The following is a 23,717-nucleotide window of genomic DNA, read 5'->3' on the forward strand; positions in this document are numbered from 1 at the left end:
TGGCTTCCTAAGGACACCACTCTTAATCGGCAAATCCAGGAATTTATAACCACCGAGGGCATTTGTAGCTGTAAATTTCAGGCTCCAGGTTAATGATTGGCTTCTTTCCTCTATTGCTTTAGATTGCTTTCTATCCATAACAGAGGACGACACCTTGAAATATCATCTCTGGAATATGACATTTGCGCAATAGACTTTTTTCTCTTTTGGACTTTTTACCCGTCTTCAGCATTGTTTCCCTTCCCTGGACCTTAGTGAACAGGCTCCACCACGCTGGTTTAACGTGGAGCTGGGAGGAGCTCCTCCTGGTTCTCTCAGCTTCACAATAAGGTAAGTAAGAAAGCTGAAACCTACCTTTCTGGTGGCAGCCTCCAGCCATCCCTTTATGGACCGCTGGTTTGAGCCTGAAGAAACTGACCGCAGTTTCTGTGGCGCATGTTGTGGTCAGTCGCAATCGAATTTTGCAACGGGGTCCTGAAACAGGTGTCAATATCCAAACAGCCTAATGCCTGTTTCAGGCGCATTCCTTGGACGCCTATGGAGGAGTTCTAAGCAATATGGTGGGTGGCACGTCTGGCGTAGAATGAATGGACGCACGCCATTGGACTCTTGGGCGCCTGTTTCACGCCTCTAAAAAGGGTGCAGCGTGATCCATTTTCTAGGCTTTAGTCTTTAACATCTGCCAAATGTTTTGTGCTTCACATCTTGATTTAATTTGTAAATAAACATATTAGATATCGTAGTCTAGCTGTCATTTCCAAAGTGACTGTGGTAGCATAGCATATGACTCTGTTTAATGCAGCATGCAGATTACTATAAATAGGGTTACTGGTAACACTCCAGATCATGCAACTCTGCAAGGACACATTACTGGAAAGGTACAGCTTCTGGATTATAGGGGCCTGGGACGGCCTATAGCTGCTGCTATGCAACTGTTGAGAGAGACAAACAGTTCAATAAAAAGCCAAAACAGCAGCACACAGGAACAAGGGAAATCCTAGGCTTCAAAATCAGATGCCCCAAGTTAGACCATTCCTCACCACTTTTTCTTAGAGCAGTGAAAATTGACCTCTTTACCCAGTGATTAGTTTGCTTCCAAACGCCCATAAACATGTCTCTGATATTACAGCCTGTTTGTTTTCTCAGGACTGGCTGGTCTGAAAATGAAATCACTCATGAGCTGTTTTGGAATGGCACTCAAGGAAATCGATGAAGGGAGAGAAATGGGAGGAAAAGAAAGAGTAGATGATTGTGGTTGAAAAGGTTTAAAGGCCAAAAAATAGTAAACTTCCTAGCCTTTTAAAGAAGGCCTTTGTGTCTTTAAGCTTCTACATCACCTAAACTTAAATAAGCTCCCTGCATTGCTCAAAGCAACATTCACAATATTGATGCCCAAATGATTCAATGCATTTCTTCATAGCTTAATGGTATGTCAAACTGGAAGCCAAGTTCATGCTCACCTTGGGAAATGACTGCGGTTTTTCGAGGTTGCTGCATGTCTTCGAAAAGTTTATTAAATTTTCTTGTATGATTGAAATCCCAGATAGTGAGCTGTGGTAAGGGAGCACAAACCCTTCGTGAAATCGGGGCCTGAGAGTTAATGAACAGCTGCAGTGCAAAGAGGGGATCGCAGTTCTTAAAAGTGTATCAGGAGAGATGCTTTTCATAATTGACTCCCTTCATTCTACACGCTAATCCAAAGTCAATAAAAATTGACTTCAGCTTACATGTATTTGAAACTTGGCTTACAGCTAAGGAATTAGTTGTTTGAAGAATTTGTTCATAAATACATTGATGCACTTTCCACTGCAGCAGTTTTACAACAAATTCTATTGCGGCTCTGAAATTCAGGTGGAGTTCAAGGGGGAATGTTGGTCGGATCACCCACAAGGGAGGGGTGATTGGTGGAGGAGCGGGTGAGTCGTCTGTCCATGGCCCCACACCAAAGTACTGCTTTGGGGGCGTGTGTGGGTGCATTCCTGGGAATTCCACCCAATCCACCGCCAACAGACCTGGGGGACCCTCGGCAGCTGAGAGCTGATGTCGGTCTCGTACTGGCCTTACCAAGGCTTTTATAATGAACGGTGATCTTTCCCTTCAGAGGAAAATTAGCATTTTCTCATCGGCCCTATAAGGGCCTCAGACCCGTCCAGTATCGTCCAGACAAGTAAAGCACTGGTATAAATATTTCTCTCTGCTATTTTAATGGAGGCGTTAACCTGTTTATTTATAATGGGTCAATCCATCTGATGAAATAGAAGATTTTGATACACGTTCATACAATGACATCAGCAACACCATTTCCACCCTAATCAGTTTTACAAACAGGATAGGATTATTAACACCCTACAAGCTCATCCCTATCCCACATATCAATCCCACCTATCTGCTGTCTCACCATAGGTAATATGTACCGATTTTACCCTTCATATTCGCATCTACTTTTTCACTAAAAATCGAAGAAGTGACAGTTCCTATTTCCCTCAATCTCTTCTCTTCACAAAATAATTGCAGCTTGAGCCTATCCGCTTCAACAGTCTTCCTCGATAACTTCTGCTATAACTCTGTTACCTTTGCATGAAAGCATTCCACCTCACTTCCCTTCTTATTCCTAGTTTTAACTCGCGTACCTTGGAATTGGAATCTTCACCACAGGGAACAAGATGCCCGGATTGGCTTTTGTCAATTCTCTTCATAAATTCAATTTTACATCTTAAATTATTAACATATCTCTCCTCCCCCTCCTTTTTGTATCAACTATTCTATCGGATGATGTCAGGGGCTGAATAGATAAGCAGGTTAGAGAGTCAGGCCCATCAGTGTAACTGTCCATTGGGAGCAGGGGACAATAAAATTTGTCACAATACCTGTGACAATAAAATTTGACATGTACTTAGGAAATAAAATCTCTGTCAGAACTGAAACTATTTTCTATATTAATGGAGGGTGAGACATACTTGAGGACAGTTTGGGAGTGTTTTACTTTTCTGGCAAACTGGCAGCTATGATTAACATTTTGAGGTTTTACTCTGCAACCTCAGAATTTTTTTCGTTTTTCACTGACTTTCAAATTTATAATCACATTTTAGTCGAAATATAAACAAGAACCTCAGGAAACAATTGTCCAAAAAGCCATAGTGACCCGGATTTTGCCAGTTTTACTGGAGCAGACTGAAAGGGCAGAATACAATATTTGCATATTCCCTTTAAATCCCTGTATTTTTCCCTATAGCGACATACTATGCCCAAAAGGGTGGAGAGCCAACCTGCCCCTGGGCCTGTATCAGTCCCGCTGTCGACCAGCCATATGGAGGTAAGATGACAAGCCCAGGAATATCTATTTCAGCAATGTTCCATCCCTGTGAAGCATTGTCAAACCTGCGATCGTAATTTTTATATTTAATTTCTAAGTGTATGATAAATGTACAGCATTTTATTGGAACCGAGATTTTGTGTACAAAGTTGTAGGTTTTGTGAGCCATTCGTCCAACTGTCTTACTACCTGAAGGCCTGTTTTGTCCATGCTTGGGCCTAGCTTCCCTTCTTCCACGTCTATGCCTCCAGACTTAGTGGCAGTTGGTGCCGTAGTGTTTTCAGCTTTCTTGCAATCACTTCTCATTCTATTGCCGCCTCTTTGGTTCTCTGCAAACTCTTGCTGGAATGCTGAGCTTCATGGCTTCAGTCCCCGGCATAGTCCTCATTTACCACCATTGGACATTTGTATCAGGCTGAGTCAATACAGGGTGATATTGCTGAGAAGGAAAAATCGAAGAGAACAGAATTTATTAGTGAGTGAATGTTTGCCAGGGTTATGCTTCATGGAGCCAATATTTTTACCTAAGAATTTTACTTCAGGCAATCATATATTTGAAAAATCAATGAGATTCTCATGGTTTCACATCAACGTGTAAGAATACTTACAGAGAAGGATTTATATGTGTTAGAAGTGTGCAAGAGCTGCTGAGCGAGGCTTAATTGAACAGTGCTCCCTAACTACGGAGAGTGAAATGCCCTTCATTTGAAGGAACATGGAATGATCCTTTCAGGCCCTTCTGGAAACCCCTCAGAGACTCATTACATCTCCAGTGCCCATATCTGTGTCCCCAGCAGGCTTATAGCAGCCAAGATTGGCAATAATTCTCCCTGCTGGAGTCGACGGTTGTCTCCTAATGAAAAGCGAGAGAAATGAAGCACCATAAATGTGCTTGATATGCCAGGGGCACAAAGCTTTTTAGGCTGAAATGGCGCTGTGCGATATTGGTAACCTCAGTTGTACTTCATCTTAAGCTGATAAGGTTTTTGTGCAATCTGCTGCTAACACCAGTTATTATAACTATCAAAAATCACAAAGTACAGTCAGATTCTTAAAGGGGAGAAAAAAAATTTTAGGGGAGAAAGCCTGAACTATGAACAAAATATGATTTTCACAAACACTGTTTTCAGAAGTAGTGTTAACTCACAGTTATTGCTCTTTATTACTGTTTATATGGAGACAGACATAACATTTTAGGGTGGGCATAACTTAGGAATGTGTCACGTCTTTTCACTGCTGGCCCTATCTCTATGAGGACCTATAGATCAGTTAGCTGAGCTAAGAACATAGCACTCGGAGCAAGTCTAGTCAATCAGACACACGCCATGTTTGAGGCCAATTAGATCCTAATATGGTTTCAGCATATATTATTGTACTTTTTGGATCTCTTTCCGCTCAACCCATTTGTTTCAAATGCTATTAGCCTTCAACTGGACCATTTGGCAAACAGTTATGTCTCAGTACCTTAGATGTTATTATTTTGAGTTATAAAGAAAGGATCAATTATCGGATTTGTGGGCAGGGCATACCTGGGCAATTTTCCACATTGTCGGTAGACACCAGTGTTGTAACTGTACTAGCTGGGGGCGCGGCTAGTTCTGGAACACAGATCTTCAGCACTACAGCCGGGATGTTGTCGGGGCCTGTAGGCTTTGATGTGTCCAGTGCACTTTTCTTGGGATGATCGATCAGTAGAACAGGATTCCAGTCATGGTAGGGAAGACTGACTCCTTCAAAAATGCATTCGACGCACTTCTGAAAAACAATATGATCACGGCAGAAGGAAGGTAAGATAAATTATTCTGGGAAATAACTAACGGGCTTGGGGTCTCCTGGGGCTTGCTTGATCACCTTCGAGGGGTTAGAGAGGAATTTTTGAGAGAAGATTCCTAAAATGGCTACAAGTAAAGTGCACTTGGACCTGATGGTCTTTTCTCATTCGATATACATAACATAATATAACAGCTTCCTCCAGCCTTATGTTGCAGTTTGCATCCTCTGATCTTATGACTCCTGTACATCGGTCATTCCCTCTGCCACATTCTATTGCAGAGCCCTCTGCATCCTTGGCCTTATACCCTGGCCAAACCCTCCTGAACCTCTCTGCCTTGTCACCTCTCTGCCACCTTTAGGAGCTGACACAAGACCTCCCTCTTCCACCATGCATTTAATCCCCTCTCCTAATTCTTCCACTACTGGTTGCCACCCATTTCTCCTCGGAGAAGCACTTTGAGTTGTTTACTAAATTAAAGATACTACATAAATGTAAATAATTGTTCCCTTTGGCGTTTCTCTTGTTCCTGTTGTTTTAATTGCTGTTTTGTTGCTGTTGCCGCTATTATTTTGTTTTGTGGCTGATGTTGCTCTAGTTGCTTTCCTTGTTTTTCTTGCTTGATATTATTTTTGTTGTGAAGTTGTGACCTTCTTGCTATGCGTGCTGCTATTAGATTATACTTCGCTTCAAAAAATAAATCATTTCAGATTTTTTTTTCCTTTATTTTTGGTAAAAGCACAAAAATCAGCTGGGAATAGACCTGACAGAAGACAATTGACATAATTAGTCCATTTGTTAAGATTCGCTTACAGTGCAATGATTGCAACGAATTCCACAAACCCCCCCTGTTGCACTGGAGAATTAGTGTCAATGCCACTTTGAGTCTCAGGAGGCCATTTCTGTTTCCAATAACGTCGCTGTCTTCAAAACCATTCAGAGCTCCAAAGCTGCCACAAAACACGACTCTATGCTGCAATTACTTTCAAGAAAGGTATCATTAAAAATAATTAATGTACGCCATGAAAATTCAAATATTGGCCTCCAGAGTCTCAGTTGAAGCAACCTCCAGAATTTCAGTCACATTATTCTGCTCTCAGCAGCATGTATTTCCTGTTAACAGACATTTTTCATTAAGGAATCTATTCTTTAACAATAGTCCAAACACTGGAAGTACACCCCAATTAGTGATAATAGACAAAATGGATAGAAAGTCAAATGGGAAATGATTGTATTTTAATATATAATCTCCTTACAATTTAAAACAGAAACTGGAAATATTGGTGGTCATGTGATCGAGCAGCTCATCCCAGGTCATAAAATGATTAATATCCTCATGTAATAATTGTGGAGCATTATTTTCACATCAGGAAATGTTGGAGAATGCACAGCTGTTGCAGTAAGAAATTAAAAATAGAATTAAAAGTGCTCCAGGGAGGGTTACCAACTCTGGTGGGATGTATTCCTGGAGGTTAATCACGTGGCATTTGGTCATGTGATAATTGATCACGTGACATTGTCCGGGCTCAGGCATGCAGAATGGCCACTCGAGGGGTAGCTGGCGCCTGGGGAACTGTACCCCAGTGAGAGTCAGTGCCAGGGGAACTGTACCCCAGTGAGAGTCAGTGCCAGGGGAACTGTACCCCAGTGAGAGTCAGTGCCAGGGGAACTGTACCCCAGTGAGAGTCAGTGCCAGGGAAACTGTACCCCAGTGAGAGTCAGTGCCAGGGAAACTGTACCCCAGTGAGAGTCAGTGCCAGGGGAACTGTACCCCAGTGAGAGTCAGTGCCGGGGGAACTGTTCCCCAATAAGAGTCAGTGCCAGGTGAACTGTAAGCCTGTGAGAGTCAGTGCCAGGGAAACTGTTCCCCAGTGAGAGTCAGTGCCAGGGAAACTGTTCCCCAGTGAGAGTCAGTGCCAGGGGAACTGTACCCCAGTGAGAGTCAGTGCCGGGGGAACTGTACCCCAGTGAGAGTCAGCGCCAGGGAAACTGTTCCCCAATAAGAGTCAGTGCCAGGTGAACTGTAACCCTGTGAGAGTCAGTGCCAGGGAAACTGTTCCCCAGTGAGAGTCAGTGCCAGGGGAACTGTACCCCAGTGAGAGTCAGTGCCAGGGGAACTGTACACCAGTGAGAGTCAGTGCCAGGGAAACTGTACACCAGTGAGAGTCAGTGCCGGGGGAACTGTACCCCAGTGAGAGTCAGTGCCGGGGGAACTGTACCCCAGTGAGAGTCAGTGCCGGGGGAACTGTACCCCAGTGAGAGTCAGTGCCAGGGGAATTGTACCCCAGTGAGAGTCAGTGCTGGGGGAACTGTACCCCAATAAGAGTCAGTGCCAGGTGAACTGTAACCCTGTGAGAGTCAGTGCCAGGGGAACTGTACACCAGTGAGAGTCAGTGCCAGGGGAACTGTACCCCAGTGAGAGTCAGTGCCAGGGAAACTGTACCCCAGTGAGAGTCAGTGCCAGGGAAACTGTACCCCAGTGAGAGTCAGTGCCGGGGGAACTGTACCCCAGTGAGAGTCAGTGCCAGGGGAACTGTACACCAGTGAGAGTCAGTGCCGGGGGAACTGTACCCCAGTGAGAGTCAGTGCCAGCGAAACTGTACCCCAGTGAGAGTCAGTGCCAGGGGAACTGTACCCCAGTGAGAGTCAGTGCCAGGGGAACTGTTCCCCAGTGAGAGTCAGTGCCAGGGGAACTGTTCCCCAGTGGGAGTCAGTGCCAGGGGAATTGTACCCCAGTGAGAGTCAGTGCCAGGGAAACTGTTCCCCAATAAGAGTCAGTGCCAGGTGAACTGTAACCCTGTGAGAGTCAGTGCCAGGGGAACTGTACCCCAGTGAGAGTCAGTGCCAGGGGAACTGTACCCCAGTGAGAGTCAGTGCCAGGGGAACTGTACCCCAGTGAGAGTCAGAGCCAGGGGAACTGTACCCCAGTGAGAGTCAGTGCCAGGGAAACTGTTCCCCAATAAGAGTCAGTGCCAGGTGAACTGTAACCCAGTGAGAGTCAGTGCCAGGGGAACAGTTCCCCAATAAGAGTCAGTGCCAGGTGAACTGTACCCCAGTGAGAGTCAGTGCCAGCGAAACTGTACCCCAGTGAGAGTCAGTGCCAGGGGAACTGTACCCCAGTGAGAGTCAGTGCCAGGGGAACTGTTCCCCAGTGAGAGTCAGTGCCAGGGGAACTGTTCCCCAGTGGGAGTCAGTGCCAGGGGAATTGTACCCCAGTGAGAGTCAGTGCCAGGGAAACTGTTCCCCAGTGAGAGTCAGTGCCAGGGGAACTGTACCCCAGTGAGAGTCAGTGCCAGGGGAACTGTACCCCAGTGAGAGTCAGTGCCAGGGGAACTGTTCCCCAGTGAGAGTCAGTGCCAGGGGAACTGTTCCCCAGTGGGAGTCAGTGCCAGGGGAATTGTACCCCAGTGAGAGTCAGTGCCAGGGAAACTGTTCCCCAATAAGAGTCAGTGCCAGGTGAACTGTAACCTTGTGAGAGTCAGTGCCAGGGAAACTGTTCCCCAGTGAGAGTCAGTGCCAGGGGAACTGTACCCCAGTGAGAGTCAGTGCCAGGGGAACTGTACCCCAGTGAGAGTCAGTGCCAGGGGAACTGTACCCCAGTGAGAGTCAGTGCCAGGGAAACTGTTCCCCAATAAGAGTCAGTGCCAGCTGAACTGTAACCCAGTGAGAGTCAGTGCCAGGGGAACTGTTCCCCAATAAGAGTCAGTGCCAGGGGAACTGTTCCCCAGTGAGAGTCAGTGCCAGGGGAACTGTTCCCCAGTGAGAGTCAGTGCCAGGGAAACTGTACACCAGTGAGAGTCAGTGCCGGGGGAACTGTACCCCAGTGAGAGTCAGTGCCGGGGGAACTGTTCCCCAATAAGAGTCAGTGCCAGGTGAACTGTACCCCAGTGAGAGTCAGTGCCAGGGGAACTGTACCCCAGTGAGAGTCAGTGCCAGGGAAACTGTTCCCCAGTGAGAGTCAGTGCCAGGGGAACTGTTCCCCAGTGTGAGTCAGTGCCAGGGGAACTGTTCCCCAGTGAGAGTCAGTGCCAGGGAAACTGTACCCCAGTGAGAGTCAGTGCCGGGGGAACTGTACACCAGTGAGAGTCAGTGCCGGGGGAACAATACCCCAGTGAGAGTCAGTGCATCCATCGGCAGCGCACCCCATTGGAGAAAAATCAATTTCAGGTCACTGGCAGTGGTCCTCTGTAAGTTCCAGGAGAGAGGACAGATCGGGCAATGTGGGGTGGGGGGGCAATCTTCAGGACTGTGGAGTTCGGGAGAGCACTCCTGCTTCTCCTGGCACCATAGAAAGGGTTATTTTTTTTAAATTAAAAAACTTACCTGAGGTTGGCAGCCACTGGGGGGCCACTCAACAATCCTGAGGCGGGAACTAATTTAGATGAGGAATCCTTCAACAGGCGTTAGGCCCTTCGTTAACATACTTCAGGGCCCTGACGCCTGATTTAGGCATCCCCCTTAAACATGGTCCCCACAAATTTAAGTGGGACCAATACCTGTGCAGGTTGGGCGCAGTCCATCCCAATGCTAAATTGGTATGATTAGCGCCCATTAAACACCTGAAAAACGGGTGCAATGCCTACCAACCTCTACCCCTGTAGGTCTGGCTGACACTACAGGCATGATCCCCCACAGTAAAAAATCTATGGCTGGCAGCCAACAGGAAGGTTTCAGACACGAGACAGGCGGGTCCAATACACAGGATATGTGGGATTTTAATTACTTTTGATATAAAAATCTGCCACATAGATGTAAGATATATCGGTTTGTATAATTGTGAATTAATTTGAAGGAAAATTTTCATTGCAGACTTAATTCAATATCATTGATCAAACAAAAAGGGCAAAGTATAGCTCGAAGGAGATCATTTTCTTTCGTCTGAAAGAGTTCTGAACCAGTAGGTTTTAATAAGAAATTGAAACGACTCATTTTAAAAAAAGGACAACTTTTGTTGAGTTTATGTGCTTTGGTGTTCAGTGGGCTTGTTGACCTCGTGAACTTTTGCCCCTGCGGCTGTCAATTGGTTAATTGGATATTGTAGCATTAAGGTACCGAGTGTAGCGAGTTTTTATCCAATCAATACCAGGCACCTGGAGTAAGGGGGATGGCCCTCTGTTTATGACCAGGGAATGTCTCTTCCAATCTCTGCCATCCCAATGTAACCTGAATTCCCTTCATGTCCACTCACATGCGCATTTTGGCTGTGGCTCCAGACCCAAGCCCATCACTTCTGTTTCCCTTTTTTGTTCTATTGGCTCCTCTCGGGCTCTTCTCTCTTTTCCCCTCCCCTTCCTGTCACCCAGTCATTCCATCTTTCATTCCTCCTTTTTTTGGGAACTTTGCCCCCCAATCCCTACCCCAACCCCACAACTATTCCCATGCCTTCCTCCCATCTTAGCCTCTGTTCCAAGCTTGAATCCCCCTTCAATGAGTCCACACCTACCCTCTCTGCTTCTCGTGGAATTCTCCGAAGGGTCCATCAAGGTACCCGTCACTGCCTCCTTATGAGCAACAATCCCAACTGCCTCATCCTCCTCTTTCGTCAACCTTCCCGCCCGGGGCGTGATCTGGGGCCTAACCCCACCAACCTGCTTCACCTCCTCCTCACCCCATCCATCATTATCCCCTTGAACTCTGCCTGCGGATCAAGCATTGCAACCCTCTCCGCATTTGTCTCCAGGATGCCCGTTCACTTGCGCACAAGGTCCATGCCGTCGAGGATAATTGCACTGACATCCTGGTTTTCTCAGCTGAGAGGCAATTAAATGTTTTTTTCTGGTGGAGCATTTTGTACCACTGTTTTCCACAGGGCTAGTTAGTGGTTCCATCGGTCAGCTTAGTTTCGAGTGTTAGTGGGGCTAAAGATCTAACCCTGCCGACCGCAAGTCTCCATAAATGCTAAAGAATTAAAGCAAAAACTTGCATTTATGAAGTGCCTCAGGAAGTCCCACAGCGCGTTACAGCCGATGAAGTACTTTTGAAGTGTTGTTACTGTTGTAGGGAAAAAAATTATGGACAATAATGAAGAATATGGACACATTCCCCCAGCTTGTTACCCATGAAACCCAATGTCGATTTACAGTGAGAGTCTTTCCCCCTCCAAACCCCATCATACCGTCCAGATATGCTGACTACATGATACTGTAAGGAATCTTACAACACCAGGTTATAGTCCAACAGTTTTATTTGAAAATCACAAGCTTTCGGAGGCTTTCTCCTTCGTCAGGTGAAGTGTGGGATTCCTTGAAGGTTACCGCATTTATAGTCAGAGAACAATGCCTGGTGATTACAGATAATCTTTCCAACTGCCCGTTGTCAAGGCAATCAAAGTGTTACTACATGATACTGGAAAGGAACTTCATGATGTTACAAAATGACTGCTCCAAGGTTGCCTGTAAACATTATTTCTAAAGCATGAAAACTTCTACACAATCTTAGCTTCAAGCCTCTCAGCCATCTTAGAAAGACTAGCTATTTTAGGTTTCCTTCATTCATAGCTTAAATATGCCCATATTTTACCCAAGATAAGAACAGAAAACTTGTTAGGAACTTGTTAGATGAGATATATATTCAAGGGGAGAAAAATGGTCTCATAAGACACTCCTAGTTTAATCCCTCGCTCGTTGCTCAGTCAGCTCCACTCACTGGATAAGTGTCAAATCCAACAATTCCCTTATATATTGGGTAGCTCAGTCGATTAAATTCCCGAACTGGGACCAGAATTTAAAAACCTCTCAGCCCTTACATCCTTCATAGGTAATTAAAATAAGTGTCAGGTCTTCGGATGTGGGCAGGAAACTGGAAACTCCATTCCTAATGGAGACCATCCTACACAGATAATCTCTCTGCTTCGTGTGCCATCCATTTTGTTCAAGTCCTGTTCATCTAGACAACCAGCTAGGACTGGGTTATAAGGCTGGGCTTGTTCCTTGGATAAGTGTTTTATCCAACAGATCTGATTAGGATTTCTTCTCATGGGGCTAACCAGAACCCATTGATGATGTTGTCATTTCTTATCTACGCAGCCTCATTTATCACATTAGTGGCTGAGATATCACCAATATCATCGTATTACCAGAAACCTTATTTCTTTGAATTAGATAAGATGTGACACATGACAATGATGAATTGAAGGAGGCAATATTCAGGATCAACACAGTGTTATTGTGACCTGGGGCACAGTGTGTTAATGCTGCTGATACCTTAGGTGTTAATAAAGCACCTTATAGGAATGTACAATGCTTTCCTCCTTCCTATTTATTCCACACTTTAGGAAGGATGTCAAGGCCTTGGAAGAGCACAGAGGAGATTTACTAGAATGTTACCAGGGATGGGGAACTTCAGAGGCGAAAGAAGATTGTTCTCCTTAGAGTAGGGAAGGTTAATCGGAGATTTAATCGAAGGGTTCAAAATTCTGAGATGTTTTGATAGAGTAAATCTGGAGAATCTGTTTCCACTGGCAGGTGGGTCAGTAACCAGAGGACACAGATTTAAGATAATTGGCAAAAGAACCAGAGGGGAGTTGAGCAGAATTTTTTTTAGGCAACGAGTTGTTATGATCTGGAATGCACTGCCTGAAAGGGCGGTGGAAGCAGATTCAACAGTAACATTCAAAAGGGAATTGGATAAATACTTGAAGGGGAAAAATTGCAGGGCTGTGGGGAAAGAGCAGGGGAGTGGGACTAATTGGATAGCTCTTTCAAAGAGTCGGCATAGGCACGATGGGCCAAATGGCCTCCTTCTGTGCTGAATGATTCTATGATTCTATTGGCTCTCTAATGGGCCAATAGGGACCAGTAGCACACTGGTGAGGTAAAAGGGGGTACACATTCGAGGAGAGAGTCAATTGGGAAAAATTATAAACCTAAAAAAAATGAGAACATGGCAAATGTTAAGAGTTGTGAACATGAGCCTCCACGAAACACAAAGTTGAAGAAATAGATTCTCTTGAATCAATTTATAATCTCTAATGGTTGTGAAGAAAGATAATGATAATACCAGTAGGGTCTTTCAGTCACACCTTTATTTTTAATTATTTTAAATATCAGTTTGGCTCACTTGGTAGCACTCACGCCTTTGAGTAAGAAGGTTGGAGGTCCAAGCCCCAATCAGGGACTTGAGCAAATAACTCCGGCCATACTGCTGGTGTGTTGCACTGTCACAGGCACCATCCTTCAGCGAAATAGTTAAATTGAGGCCCCGTGTCTAATTGTTCCAATGACTCAGGTGGATGTTACAAATTTCTTGGCACTAGTTGAAGAACAGTGACTTCATGTGGTGCCCTGGTCAACGTTACTCCCTTAACCAATACCATCAAAAACATTAATTTGTTATTCATCTTATTACTGTTTGTTGGATCTCCAGCCTGCGAGGAGTGGGTTATGAGACTGGATCTTTCCTTAGATAAGTGTCATAACCAATATATGTCATATGTAGAATGCTATACAAAATGGCTACCATATTTGCTTACATAACAACAATCAATGATTTCAAAAGAAAGTCATTGTATGAAACGTATTGAGGGATCTCTGAGAGATGTGATAAGGTGTTATACCAACACAAACCTTTCCTTCTTTTACAACTGCTGTGATATTGGATGGAGCTGCCCTGATGTGACATCATGATGTTCCCTTCCAGTGTCAACTTGAATCAGAATGGTGGCTTGTAAGATGCTCTCCCCAGCACTTCCATGATGGAGTGACGAAGAGGAAAAGGGGGAAATTATTTTCGTGGCAAGTGGGGGAATATATCAGCCAGCTGGCAGAGTCAGATCTTTAGTCTCACCAACACTCAAACCAACTGGCCAGCCATCCCAATGGAAAAGAACAGTACAAAATGTTTCCCAAATTATTTCATTGACTCTCAGATACATGGGATTATAGGACATCCCTTGCCTAATGGTAAATTATATACTTGGTTTCTTTTTATTTCAAAATATACTTTATTTCATAAAATTTAAGGATATGTACAGTTCAAAGTAAATATACAATTACAGTTCAAAACAGTACAGTACATATCGTACACACTCCGATCCCGTCATTACGATTCAAAACACAATACGTAAATTCTAACACATTCTGTACAATACATGGTGGGATGGCCTTACACAGTTGCCTTTCTCCATGGTGCCTTTGCGTAGGCCACACTTCGCTTCAGTGTTTCCCACAGCACGTATTCCTGGACCTTGGAGTGTGCCAGTCAGCAACACTCGGTCGTGGACAGCTCCTTCAGTTAGAAGACCAGCAGGTTTCGGGCGGACCAAAGGGCCTCCTTCACCGAGTTGATGGTCCCCCAGCAGCAGTTGATGTCTGTCTCAGTGTGCGTCCCGGGAAACAGCCCATAGAACATAACGTCCTGTGTTACCGAGCTGTTTGGGGTGAATCAGGACAGATACCAACGCATCTCTTTCCATACCTTCTGCATGAAGGGGCAGTCCACCAAGGTCTCGTCCCTGCCGCAGCCTCGAGGGCAGCTCACGGTGGTGCTGAGATGCCGTGCATGTTGGAAGTATCGCACTGGGAGGGCCTTTCTCACCACCATCCAGGCTACATCCTGGTGCCTGTTGGTCAGTTTCGATGACGAGACGTTCTGCCGAATGGCATCGACTGTCTGGTCGGGGAACTGCCCAATTGGATCCACCCTTTCCTTTCCCTGCAGGACCCCCAGAACGTTCTGTGTCGACTGCTGTCTGCCTTGTGGTTGAAGGGGTTCCTCCTCAGGAATTTCTCCGCCTGGGACAGGTGGTGGGGTATGGTCCAGATGGACGGGACGTCCTGCGTTTGCTCGGCCAGCGTGGCCAGACCCAGCCTTCTCAGTGTGTTGGACAGGTAGAAACACAGCACGTAGTGACACTTGGTGTTTGCATACTGGGGCTCTACACATTTCCTGATGCAGCCACACACAAGGGTGCCATCAGGATCAGAGCAGAGTTGGGGATGCTCTTCCCCACCTTTTGACTGGGGTCTTCTACATGGTGACACTGCGGACGTGTTCTACCTTGGACCTCCAGACAAAGTGGAAGATAGCTCGGGTGCCTGTGACAACGGAGCTGTGGGGAATGGACCAGACCCTGGCCACATAGAGCAACACCTTGAGCACCTCACACCTTATCACAGGGTCCTGCGGGTTATTGGGGGGAGTACCCCACCCATATACCAGCTTTTGTTTGGCCTTGGCGATCTGCTCCTCCCAGTTTTTGGCGCAGGCCAGGGGCCCCCCCGAACCAGACCCCCAGCACCTTCAGGTAGTCGGGACTGACGGTGAAGGGGACAAAGGATTGGGTCTCCCACCTGACAAAGAATATGGCCTCGCTCTTACTTCGGTTCATTCTGGTCCCCGAGGCCAGCTCAAAACGGTCGCAGATGCCCATCAGTCTGTGGACCGAATGCTGATCGGAGCAAAAGACGGGGACGTCATTCATGTACAGGGAAGCCTTAATCTGATAGCCTCCGCTGTCTGTGATTGTCACCCCCCTGATACCTGCGCCATTCCTGATGGACGCGGCAAATGGCTCAATACAACATATGAACAAGACCATGGAGAGAGGGCAGCTCTGCCTGACTCCAAATCTGATCAGAAAGCTCTCTGACTCCCACCCGTTGATTAGGACTGCGCTACAGATGTCCGTGTAGAGCAGTCAGATCCAATCGCAGATTCCTTCCCCAAACCCCATTTTGGTGAGCACATCCATCATGTTCATGTGGGATATTCTGTCAGAGGCCTTCTGGTCCAGGCTGATGAGGTAGGTGTTCACCCCCCTATCTTGCACGTAGGCGATCGTATCCCTGAGCAGCGCAAGGCTATCAGAGATCTTAGTGCCGGGTACAGTACAGGTCTGATCCAGGTGGATTACCCGCTCCAGACCGGACTTGAGCCTGTTGGCGATGACCTCAGACAGAATCTTGTAGTCAACATTTAGCAAGGAAATGAATCGCCAATTTTTTTCTTTCCTCTCCCCCTTCCGCTTGTGGATGAGGGTGATGATGTCTTTCCTTGTGGACTCTGACATGCTGCCTGCCAGAAGCATACTCCCATACACTTCCAGCAGGTCTGGGCCTATCCAGTCCCACAGAGCCGAGTACAACTCAACCGGTAAGCCATCGCTTCCGGGAGTCCTACTCTTCTCGAAGGACCGGATGGCCTTTGTCAGCTCATCCAAGGTCAGTGGCCGATCCATGCTCTCCCGCTTGCTGTCCCCTGAGACTTCCGTGATAGAGGACAGGAAGGACTGTAGGCTTCACATCATACAGCCCGGCATGAAGGGATGATCCTCAGTATGTCGGCCAGAGAGACGTCACCGAGCCGTCGTCCTCCTTCAGGCTGCTGATCACAGAGGTCTCTCTGTGCAGCTTCTTGAAGAAGAAGCGCGAGCACTTCTCGCCCTGCTCCACGGAGCAGACTCTGGACCAGAAGTTGATCTTTGAGGCCTCGGAGACGAAGAGTGAGGCTTGCTGGCCCTTCACCTCTCCGAGTTCCTCCCTGACATCGACCCCCATCGACTGCAGCTGTCTTGTGACACTTCCCTCTGTCTCTCTCTCGCCTCCTGAACACCTTTTGAGGATGAAGAACCTCTTGATGCTGGCCTTGATTGCTTTCTACCAGAGCACCGTGGAGTCAAGGAGGGGTTTCACGGTCCTCCATCCTATGAAATCCCTCTTTAATTCCTCAATATTCTCCGGGGTCAACACTCTCCCGTTCAGCTTCCATATCCCCCTACCTGCCCTCTGGTCCTCCTGCGATTGATAGTCAGCCAGTAGGAGGCAGTAGTCAGAGAAAAACACCGGCTGGGTGTTGGTAGATCTGACCTTGAGCATTGGGGACACAAAAAGGAAGTCTATCCTGCAACGGATGGACCCGTCTGGCCTGGACCAGGTGTATCTCTGCCGTCACCGTTGTGCTGCTTCTGGTTGCCTAGAGTCGGGAGACCTCGCTCTCCGTGTTGCTACTCTTGGCGTCCCGGAATTGGGGGGCGCAGCGCTGCTCCCGGTTCCCCGGTGCTGGGAGTTGCTGCTCCCGGGTTTCTGGAGCTGAAGCGTTGTCAGTGTCGTTGGTCACCGTTGTATTTTGCCTCTTCCTTTGATGGAGGTGGGGTTTCCCCCCCTTTTCCTTGTTCATTAGCCGAGGAGCGGTCGCTGTTGTCCATTGGGGACTCTAAGCTCCTCTTGCTGCTGGCAGCACCTTTAGCATTCGTACCTCTGGTCCTATGGGACTTCCTCTTTTTCTTTCCCTGTGTCATCCATCCTTCTTCCATCCCTGAGTCGCTTTCCGTCGACTCTGCGTTCTCAGGGGAAGTCCCAGGGTTGGGTGTTGGGATTTGGCTGCTTTCCTCGACTCTCCCTGCTCTTTGTCCTCCTCCTGGTCTTTGGCTCTTTCGTGTGGGATCACAGTGGGGGGGGGAGAGGGGTCTGCCCTTCCTTTGGGCAGTTTCGACTGCTGCTCTCTTCTACTGCGTCACCTTGCCTCTCGCTGCCTGTACTCTGCGGTTTGGACAGGTCTTGTACAGGCGACCAGCCTCTCCGCACAGGTTGCAGCACTTGGCCTCCTGACAGTCCAGCGTCTGGTGGCCCTCCTTCCTGCAGTTCCTGCAGATCACCGCCTTGCAGGAAGTCGCCTCGTGCCCGGGTTTGCCACATGATCGACACACGCTGGGCTGCCCTTGGACCACCGTGTACCCACGACTCGTCCCAGTCACGAAACGTGATGGGAGGTGGATGGTGTTTCCATCGGCCTGGATGCTCCTCTTGCTGGTCCAGACCCCGTGTATGTCCTGGATGTTGATGCTCTGATCCGCTCCGTCAACGTTTCTCTTGAGGAACATCAGCACATCCACGACGGGCACGTGCGGGTTGAACACGTGGACCGTTAGCGTCCGTTTCTTCTCCTGCGGGAACGCGAAGAGCGGTTCCGCGGTGAGAAGCGACAACAATGCTTCCTTCCCCTTCTCCTTGAAGGCCTGGAGCATCTTCAGGCAGCCTTCGACGCTCTTGAAAGCCACGTCGAAGTACCCGCTCCTCGGGAAGTCCTGCAGGCAGAAGGCGTCCGCGGCCTCGAATCCACAGGCTTCCAACAGAACCTTCCTCACAAAGACGTCCCGCTGCCACGGTGAGGGTCCTTCACCCGTTCCTTGCGGTCAGCCTGACGATGTTGCACATCCCGCGCCCGGGAAGCTCTGGTCGCCATGTCCGCTACGAAGATAAAAACATTTTCACCTTACTGGAGAAAGGTGTTTGACCAGTCCCCGGCCAGCATTGAGATTCACCTCTACGTCAGCAAAGCCACAAACAGGTTAGAGCTGTTTCTACTCGTCCTGCTGATCCTGGGAGATCCGCCTTCTCGTTCACAACTCTCCCCTGCCAGGTATATACTTCTTATGTGTAAATAAAAACTTATTGTGCAGGGAACGCATTTTGGGTTTTGAATAATATCCCAGAAAAACTTCATTTCAGTGGCACCTGTTGGTTACAGTCGGTGTTACTGAGCAAAAGCAAACGTACTCATGCTTAATATTGCACTTCTTTCCGTGCAGTGTTCCTGTGACAGCATGACTGTTGGCTGCTATGATGGAGCTAAATGCTAATCACAGCACAAAGCAGCAGTCTCTCTGCCTGCAGGACTATTGATCTGTTTTGTGTTGCAGAGTCCTCCGTTGGACAAGCATGGTATTACTGAGAGTGTTTCAGACAGTTTGATGATGCAACACACATGCACTCATTCTCCCCACAGACCCCCATTTGCAATTAAGTCTTTAATGGAGTTCAGTACGTCTTTGGAAATAGCCACTAACAGTTATAACATTCATTTGATAACAAAAGGGATTTTGAAACGTGGTATTATTAATTTCTAGCTTTAAAGGAGCCAAACAATGCTTTATTCATAATTTTATGGGATTAAACCAAAACTTGATTTTTGATTTTGAAGTTGAATTTCCACTGCAGTTTGCAAAGGGTTCAAGCATAAGGCAATAGTTCTGTGTTTTAATCATCTCTTTGTCCCCTGTTCCAGCCTGTGTAATCATTATATAAGCTATAAAATTTGTGTTAGGCAAAGAAGGAGTGTATATAAGTTACTGTACAGTCTGACCTGTGTTCTGTTATACAATTAAGGGGTAACTTTAAAAGTTTGCACTTCCATGGAAGAGCTTTGCACATGGAAAGAATATTCCGGAAATGTAGGTGAGTGCCTGAATTCCTGATACTGTATATGTCCTCGAGAGTGAGGCACCATGGTGGGGGGTTTGGGGGTACAAACATGTCAAGCTATCCCTTCAGTGTGAGCTTGGCTCAATGATATCACTCTAACCTTTGAACCAGGAGGTTATGGGTTCGAAGCCCTACTTCAGGACGTGAGTATCTAACGTAGACTGATGTTTCAGCGCAGGACTGAGGGAACGCTTTATTCAGAGGGGCTGTTCTTTGGGTGAGATGTTAGACTGAGGACAGGTCTGTCATTTTGGATGGATGTCAAAAATCCCATTCAATGATTTGAAGACGAGCTAAGTGGTGTCCTGGCTAACATTTGTCCCTCAGCCAACTTCACCGAAAATAGATTAGCTGGTTATTTACCTCATTGCTGTTTGTGGGATCCTGCAGTGTAAAGAAAAATGGCTGCTGTGCTTAATCACACAATAACAGCAACTACACTTCCAAATAATTTGTCATAATAATGTGTTTTGGCATGATTCTGAGAGATTTGACAAAGTGCCATACAAATAGAATTTGTTTTTAATGTATTTATATTCCAGAACTGCTTCCAATAGTGGGCCTCGGTGTTGTGGGAAATTCTCCTGTTTATATTGTAATGCAGTTTTGACAGCAGTCAGAACAGCACAGAACGCAGCTGCCGTTGTTTGGAAGTTGATATTTGCAGCCAAGTAGTTGGCAGCCATACCTTCTCCAATGGCTGGGGAAAGTCAGTGCAGGTTAGTGAGACATCACTGTCCTGAATGGATGGGCCGAGCCATTTAACCCGCCAGGAGCCAGTCTTCTCCGCCTCTTATTCTGTTCATATTACCTTAAGGGATGGTGCGGTCTCTGGAGGCACTTGCTGTTCTGGCAGGGCAGACCACCTCCCGAGGCAGAGTCACCACCTTGGGACGTCCTCAGGTCCTTAAAGGCGCTACACGAATGTAAGTCTTTCTCTCACTGCTTACACTTTTGGTTTGACACTGACTGTGGAGCTGCTGTTAGCAGTAAAGTGACAAAGTAAAATTGGTGTCAGCTGTGCTCAGTGTGTAACAGAGCAACCAAAATGGTGGGTTCAACCCCCCCCCCCCACATACCTATGACACTTGAATGGCATTAAACCAAAGTGAGGTATTGCTCCATCTACCTTGGGGGGTGCAGCACAAGAAACATTTTACCAATGTGTTCTGCAAAAGCACATTACAGTGTAATGAACTAAACACAAGGAAGAAACCACCCCTTATCCAGGTACAAGGTGTGCTGTCTGAGCTGTGATGTTGAACTGTCTTGCCACCCACTCTCTTATCTGCGGCTCCTTCTACTTGTTGCCAAGCTAGTCCCAGGAGACCCAACTGCTCCTCTGCACTCCATCTTGTGGTTGGGTGTTGAATGTTTGACAAGCAGACAGTTTTATCCAGAAGTGTTCGAGGAAGATAAGCTGCTTGTGACAGAAAAATGCCATCATTTACTCCCCAACTTGATCTCATTGAAAGCGCATTTACTGAAACAAATGAGTATTTGGAGCCCCGAGTTCATTTGATAGATCACATAAGGATGAATGTGACACCCTGTAGTCAGCTGTCTAGGCCCTAAGCTCTGGAACTCCCTCCCTAATCCTCTCCGCCTCTCGACCTCTCTCTCCTCCTTTAAGACGCTCCTTAAAACCTACCTCTTTGACCAAGCTTTTGGTCACCTGTCTTAATATCTCCTTATGTGGCACACAACCGCAGCAGCTTTGGGGCCCACGAGAGCCTGAAGCATGCTGCTTTAAGAAAGAGAAGTGAAGACGACTTTTTAAGTGTTGAGAAAAAACAAGGAAAGGCCCAGCAACAGGCCTGAGCTGAGAGAAGGATGATTTAATCAGTCTTTCAAGCTGAACAAGCTTTTTTTTTCTCTCTAGTTGCTTTTCCAAGTTGTTGAGACAGGGAAAGTCGGCATTTTTTAGCACATTCTGTTTTGAGCTTGCAACCAGGCAGTTACCTCAAGCGACAGCTTGACGTACTGAAGCAATCAAATATTTGCATAGAACTGCATCGATATGGAATGACCTTCTATTAAACAAATAGCTCCTTCCTGGAGGGTATATTTAACATAAAGAGTCAAATATTACGTTATTATCACTTGGAGTGTGCAGCGTGGCCCAATTGTGTGGACAAGCTGTCTGCAATAACCAGGATTTTAACTGACTCCTTTGCTTTATTCACCAGACAAGATCAATAACATTCATCCATCTGATTTATGGTTCTATTTTATGGCAACATTATTTATATTGAGTTGTCAATGTGCAACACAGGTAGTTGTTGAATCCTATTCTGTCATATTGTGCTGCAGAGCATAATTGTCCTTTAGGGTTACCGTTGGATGAAGCCTTTCCCTGTGAACAAAATTAATTTGCAGTCTTCTGTAACCGGCTTCTGATAAATTACAAACATCAAACTCTCACACCAGCTGGAAGAGATTTACGATCCTGAAATTGCACTTTAATTGAAAGGCAAGTGAATTGCCAGTTTTTATGTGTAATTAATGACCCATCAGGAAGATCACATTCTCAGAGATAATCGGCCGGATTTTGCTGTGAAAATAACGGTGAGGCTGACAGCGCTCAGCATTATTCATGTGCAAATTGGACAGTAATTTCTGGCGACCGCACACGCGCAGTTTAACGCGGAAATCCAGAAGTTGCTCTCCGCGATGCGATGCTGCTCCAAACGCTGCACGAAAACGGCATCTCGCTGTCCGACTCCCCGTTCGTGAAGTTCCTGTACTGACATCGCAGATACGGACTAAACACGCCAAAGAAGTTAAGTCAAGTCATTTCAAATCTAAGTACCATTTTAACGGCCTGATAAGTCTTAATTACTGCCAAACAACCTCTCTGTGTGGAGTCTCATTCCTTCAGATTTTAATTATTGTTGGACATTCGAAAAGAATTTAAATAAACATTTTTTCTTACTTTTTCTCCTTTAACCCTATCTCTTAATCCAATATTTCTTTCCCTCACTTTATTTATTACTGGCTGCAGTTTGTACCATCCACAGGATGCACTGCAGCAACTCGCCAAGGCTTCTTCGACAGCACCTCCCAAACCCGCGACCTCTACCACCTAGAAGGACAAGAGCAGCAGGTACAATGGGAACAACACCACCTGCACGTTGCCCTCCAAGTCACACACCATCCCGACTTGGAAATATATCATCGCTGGGTCAAAATTCTGGAATTCCCTTCCTAGCAGCACTGTGGGAGAACCTTCACCACACGGACTGCAGCGGTTCAAGAAGGCGGCTCACCACCACCTTCTCGAGGGCAATTAGGGATGGGCAATAAATGCTGGCCTCGCCAGCGACGCCCACATCCCATGAACGAATAAAAAAAAAAATTTTGCTTCCTGTACCTGATTTGACATTGAATTCATTATTCTAACTTACACTTCCTGGTTCAGTCTGCACTGCGCGTTAACAATGCTCCAATCTGAATGGTTAAGGAGGTACACAGCTGCTTGCCCTGTTCACACAGGTCCCAGATGCCCTGTAGAGGGCGATGCACTTTTTTTGATCTCTAATTTACAGGAACTGGCCGTGCAAAAGCTCATAGAAAGTCAATGGGCGAGTGCTAGTCTAACAAAAGATTGGCGCCGCTCGTTCGCTGCTCACAGCAAAGTTCAGCCCGATGTGTTTTGAAGCTGCCCACTTCCATGATTTTGTTAATAGATGATTAATTACATGGGAAAACATGCATTTTCTTACTTTTATTAAAGGTGAAGACCCGATCATCATTTAACTCTCCTAGTCCAATATCAATTAAAAGATTGCCTATAGAAATTCTACTTACCGGACAAATATTACCTTTTCTGCAGAAAACTCAGTTCAGCAATTAAAGTACTTATGTACGTTGTTCTGTGTGTTTTCTTTCTTTCCTGTTCTCTCTCCTCCTGAAGGCTCACCGCTGATGAATGGTACCGCAGACCCCAGTACCCTTCAGTCCTCCCACTATTCACGTATGATCCTTGGTAGCAAGTGTCAGCTGGCATTCTGATCGCAGGGACGTCACCTCCAGGCCTAAACCTGCCCACACAAATACTTTCAGCAGGAGTCGCTGGATAGAATCCCAGAATGTTGTAGCGGAGAAACAGGCCATTCGGCCCATCAATGAAACAGGCCATTCGGCCCATCAATGAAACAGGCCATTCGGCCCATCAATGAAACAGGCCATTCAGCCCATCAATTGCACTGATGTTTCTCTCCACATGAGCCACCTAATTTAATCCTCCTCCTCGGCTTGCTTCATGTGTCCCTTAATATTCCCCTTTTCAAGCAACCAACTCATACCTTTTTTTAAAGTATTATTGATGGCTTCAACGGACGATTCCAACACGAACCATTTTTTATGATCACCTTAAATTTTTACCTTCTTGTTACCATCTTGCTGACCAATCGAAGCAATCCATCACTACTTC

At 46.5% G+C, this 23,717-nt stretch overlaps 1 long non-coding RNA gene across 1 annotated transcript; it reads right to left on the minus strand.

Moving 5' to 3' along the window:
• Positions 1-3,162: 3,162 nt before the first annotated feature.
• On the minus strand, positions 3,163-23,257 carry LOC137301007 (uncharacterized). The gene is made up of 3 exons (XR_010958214.1): positions 23,093-23,257; positions 4,843-5,068; positions 3,163-3,752 (listed from the first exon to the last, which is right to left on the minus strand). It is a non-coding gene; the product is annotated as an uncharacterized lncRNA (long non-coding RNA).
• Between the last annotated feature and the right edge of the window lie 460 nt (positions 23,258-23,717).

Source organism: Heptranchias perlo, chromosome 32 (assembly GCF_035084215.1).
Source record: "Heptranchias perlo isolate sHepPer1 chromosome 32, sHepPer1.hap1, whole genome shotgun sequence".
In the NCBI taxonomy this organism is placed as follows: Eukaryota; Metazoa; Chordata; class Chondrichthyes; order Hexanchiformes; family Hexanchidae; genus Heptranchias; species Heptranchias perlo.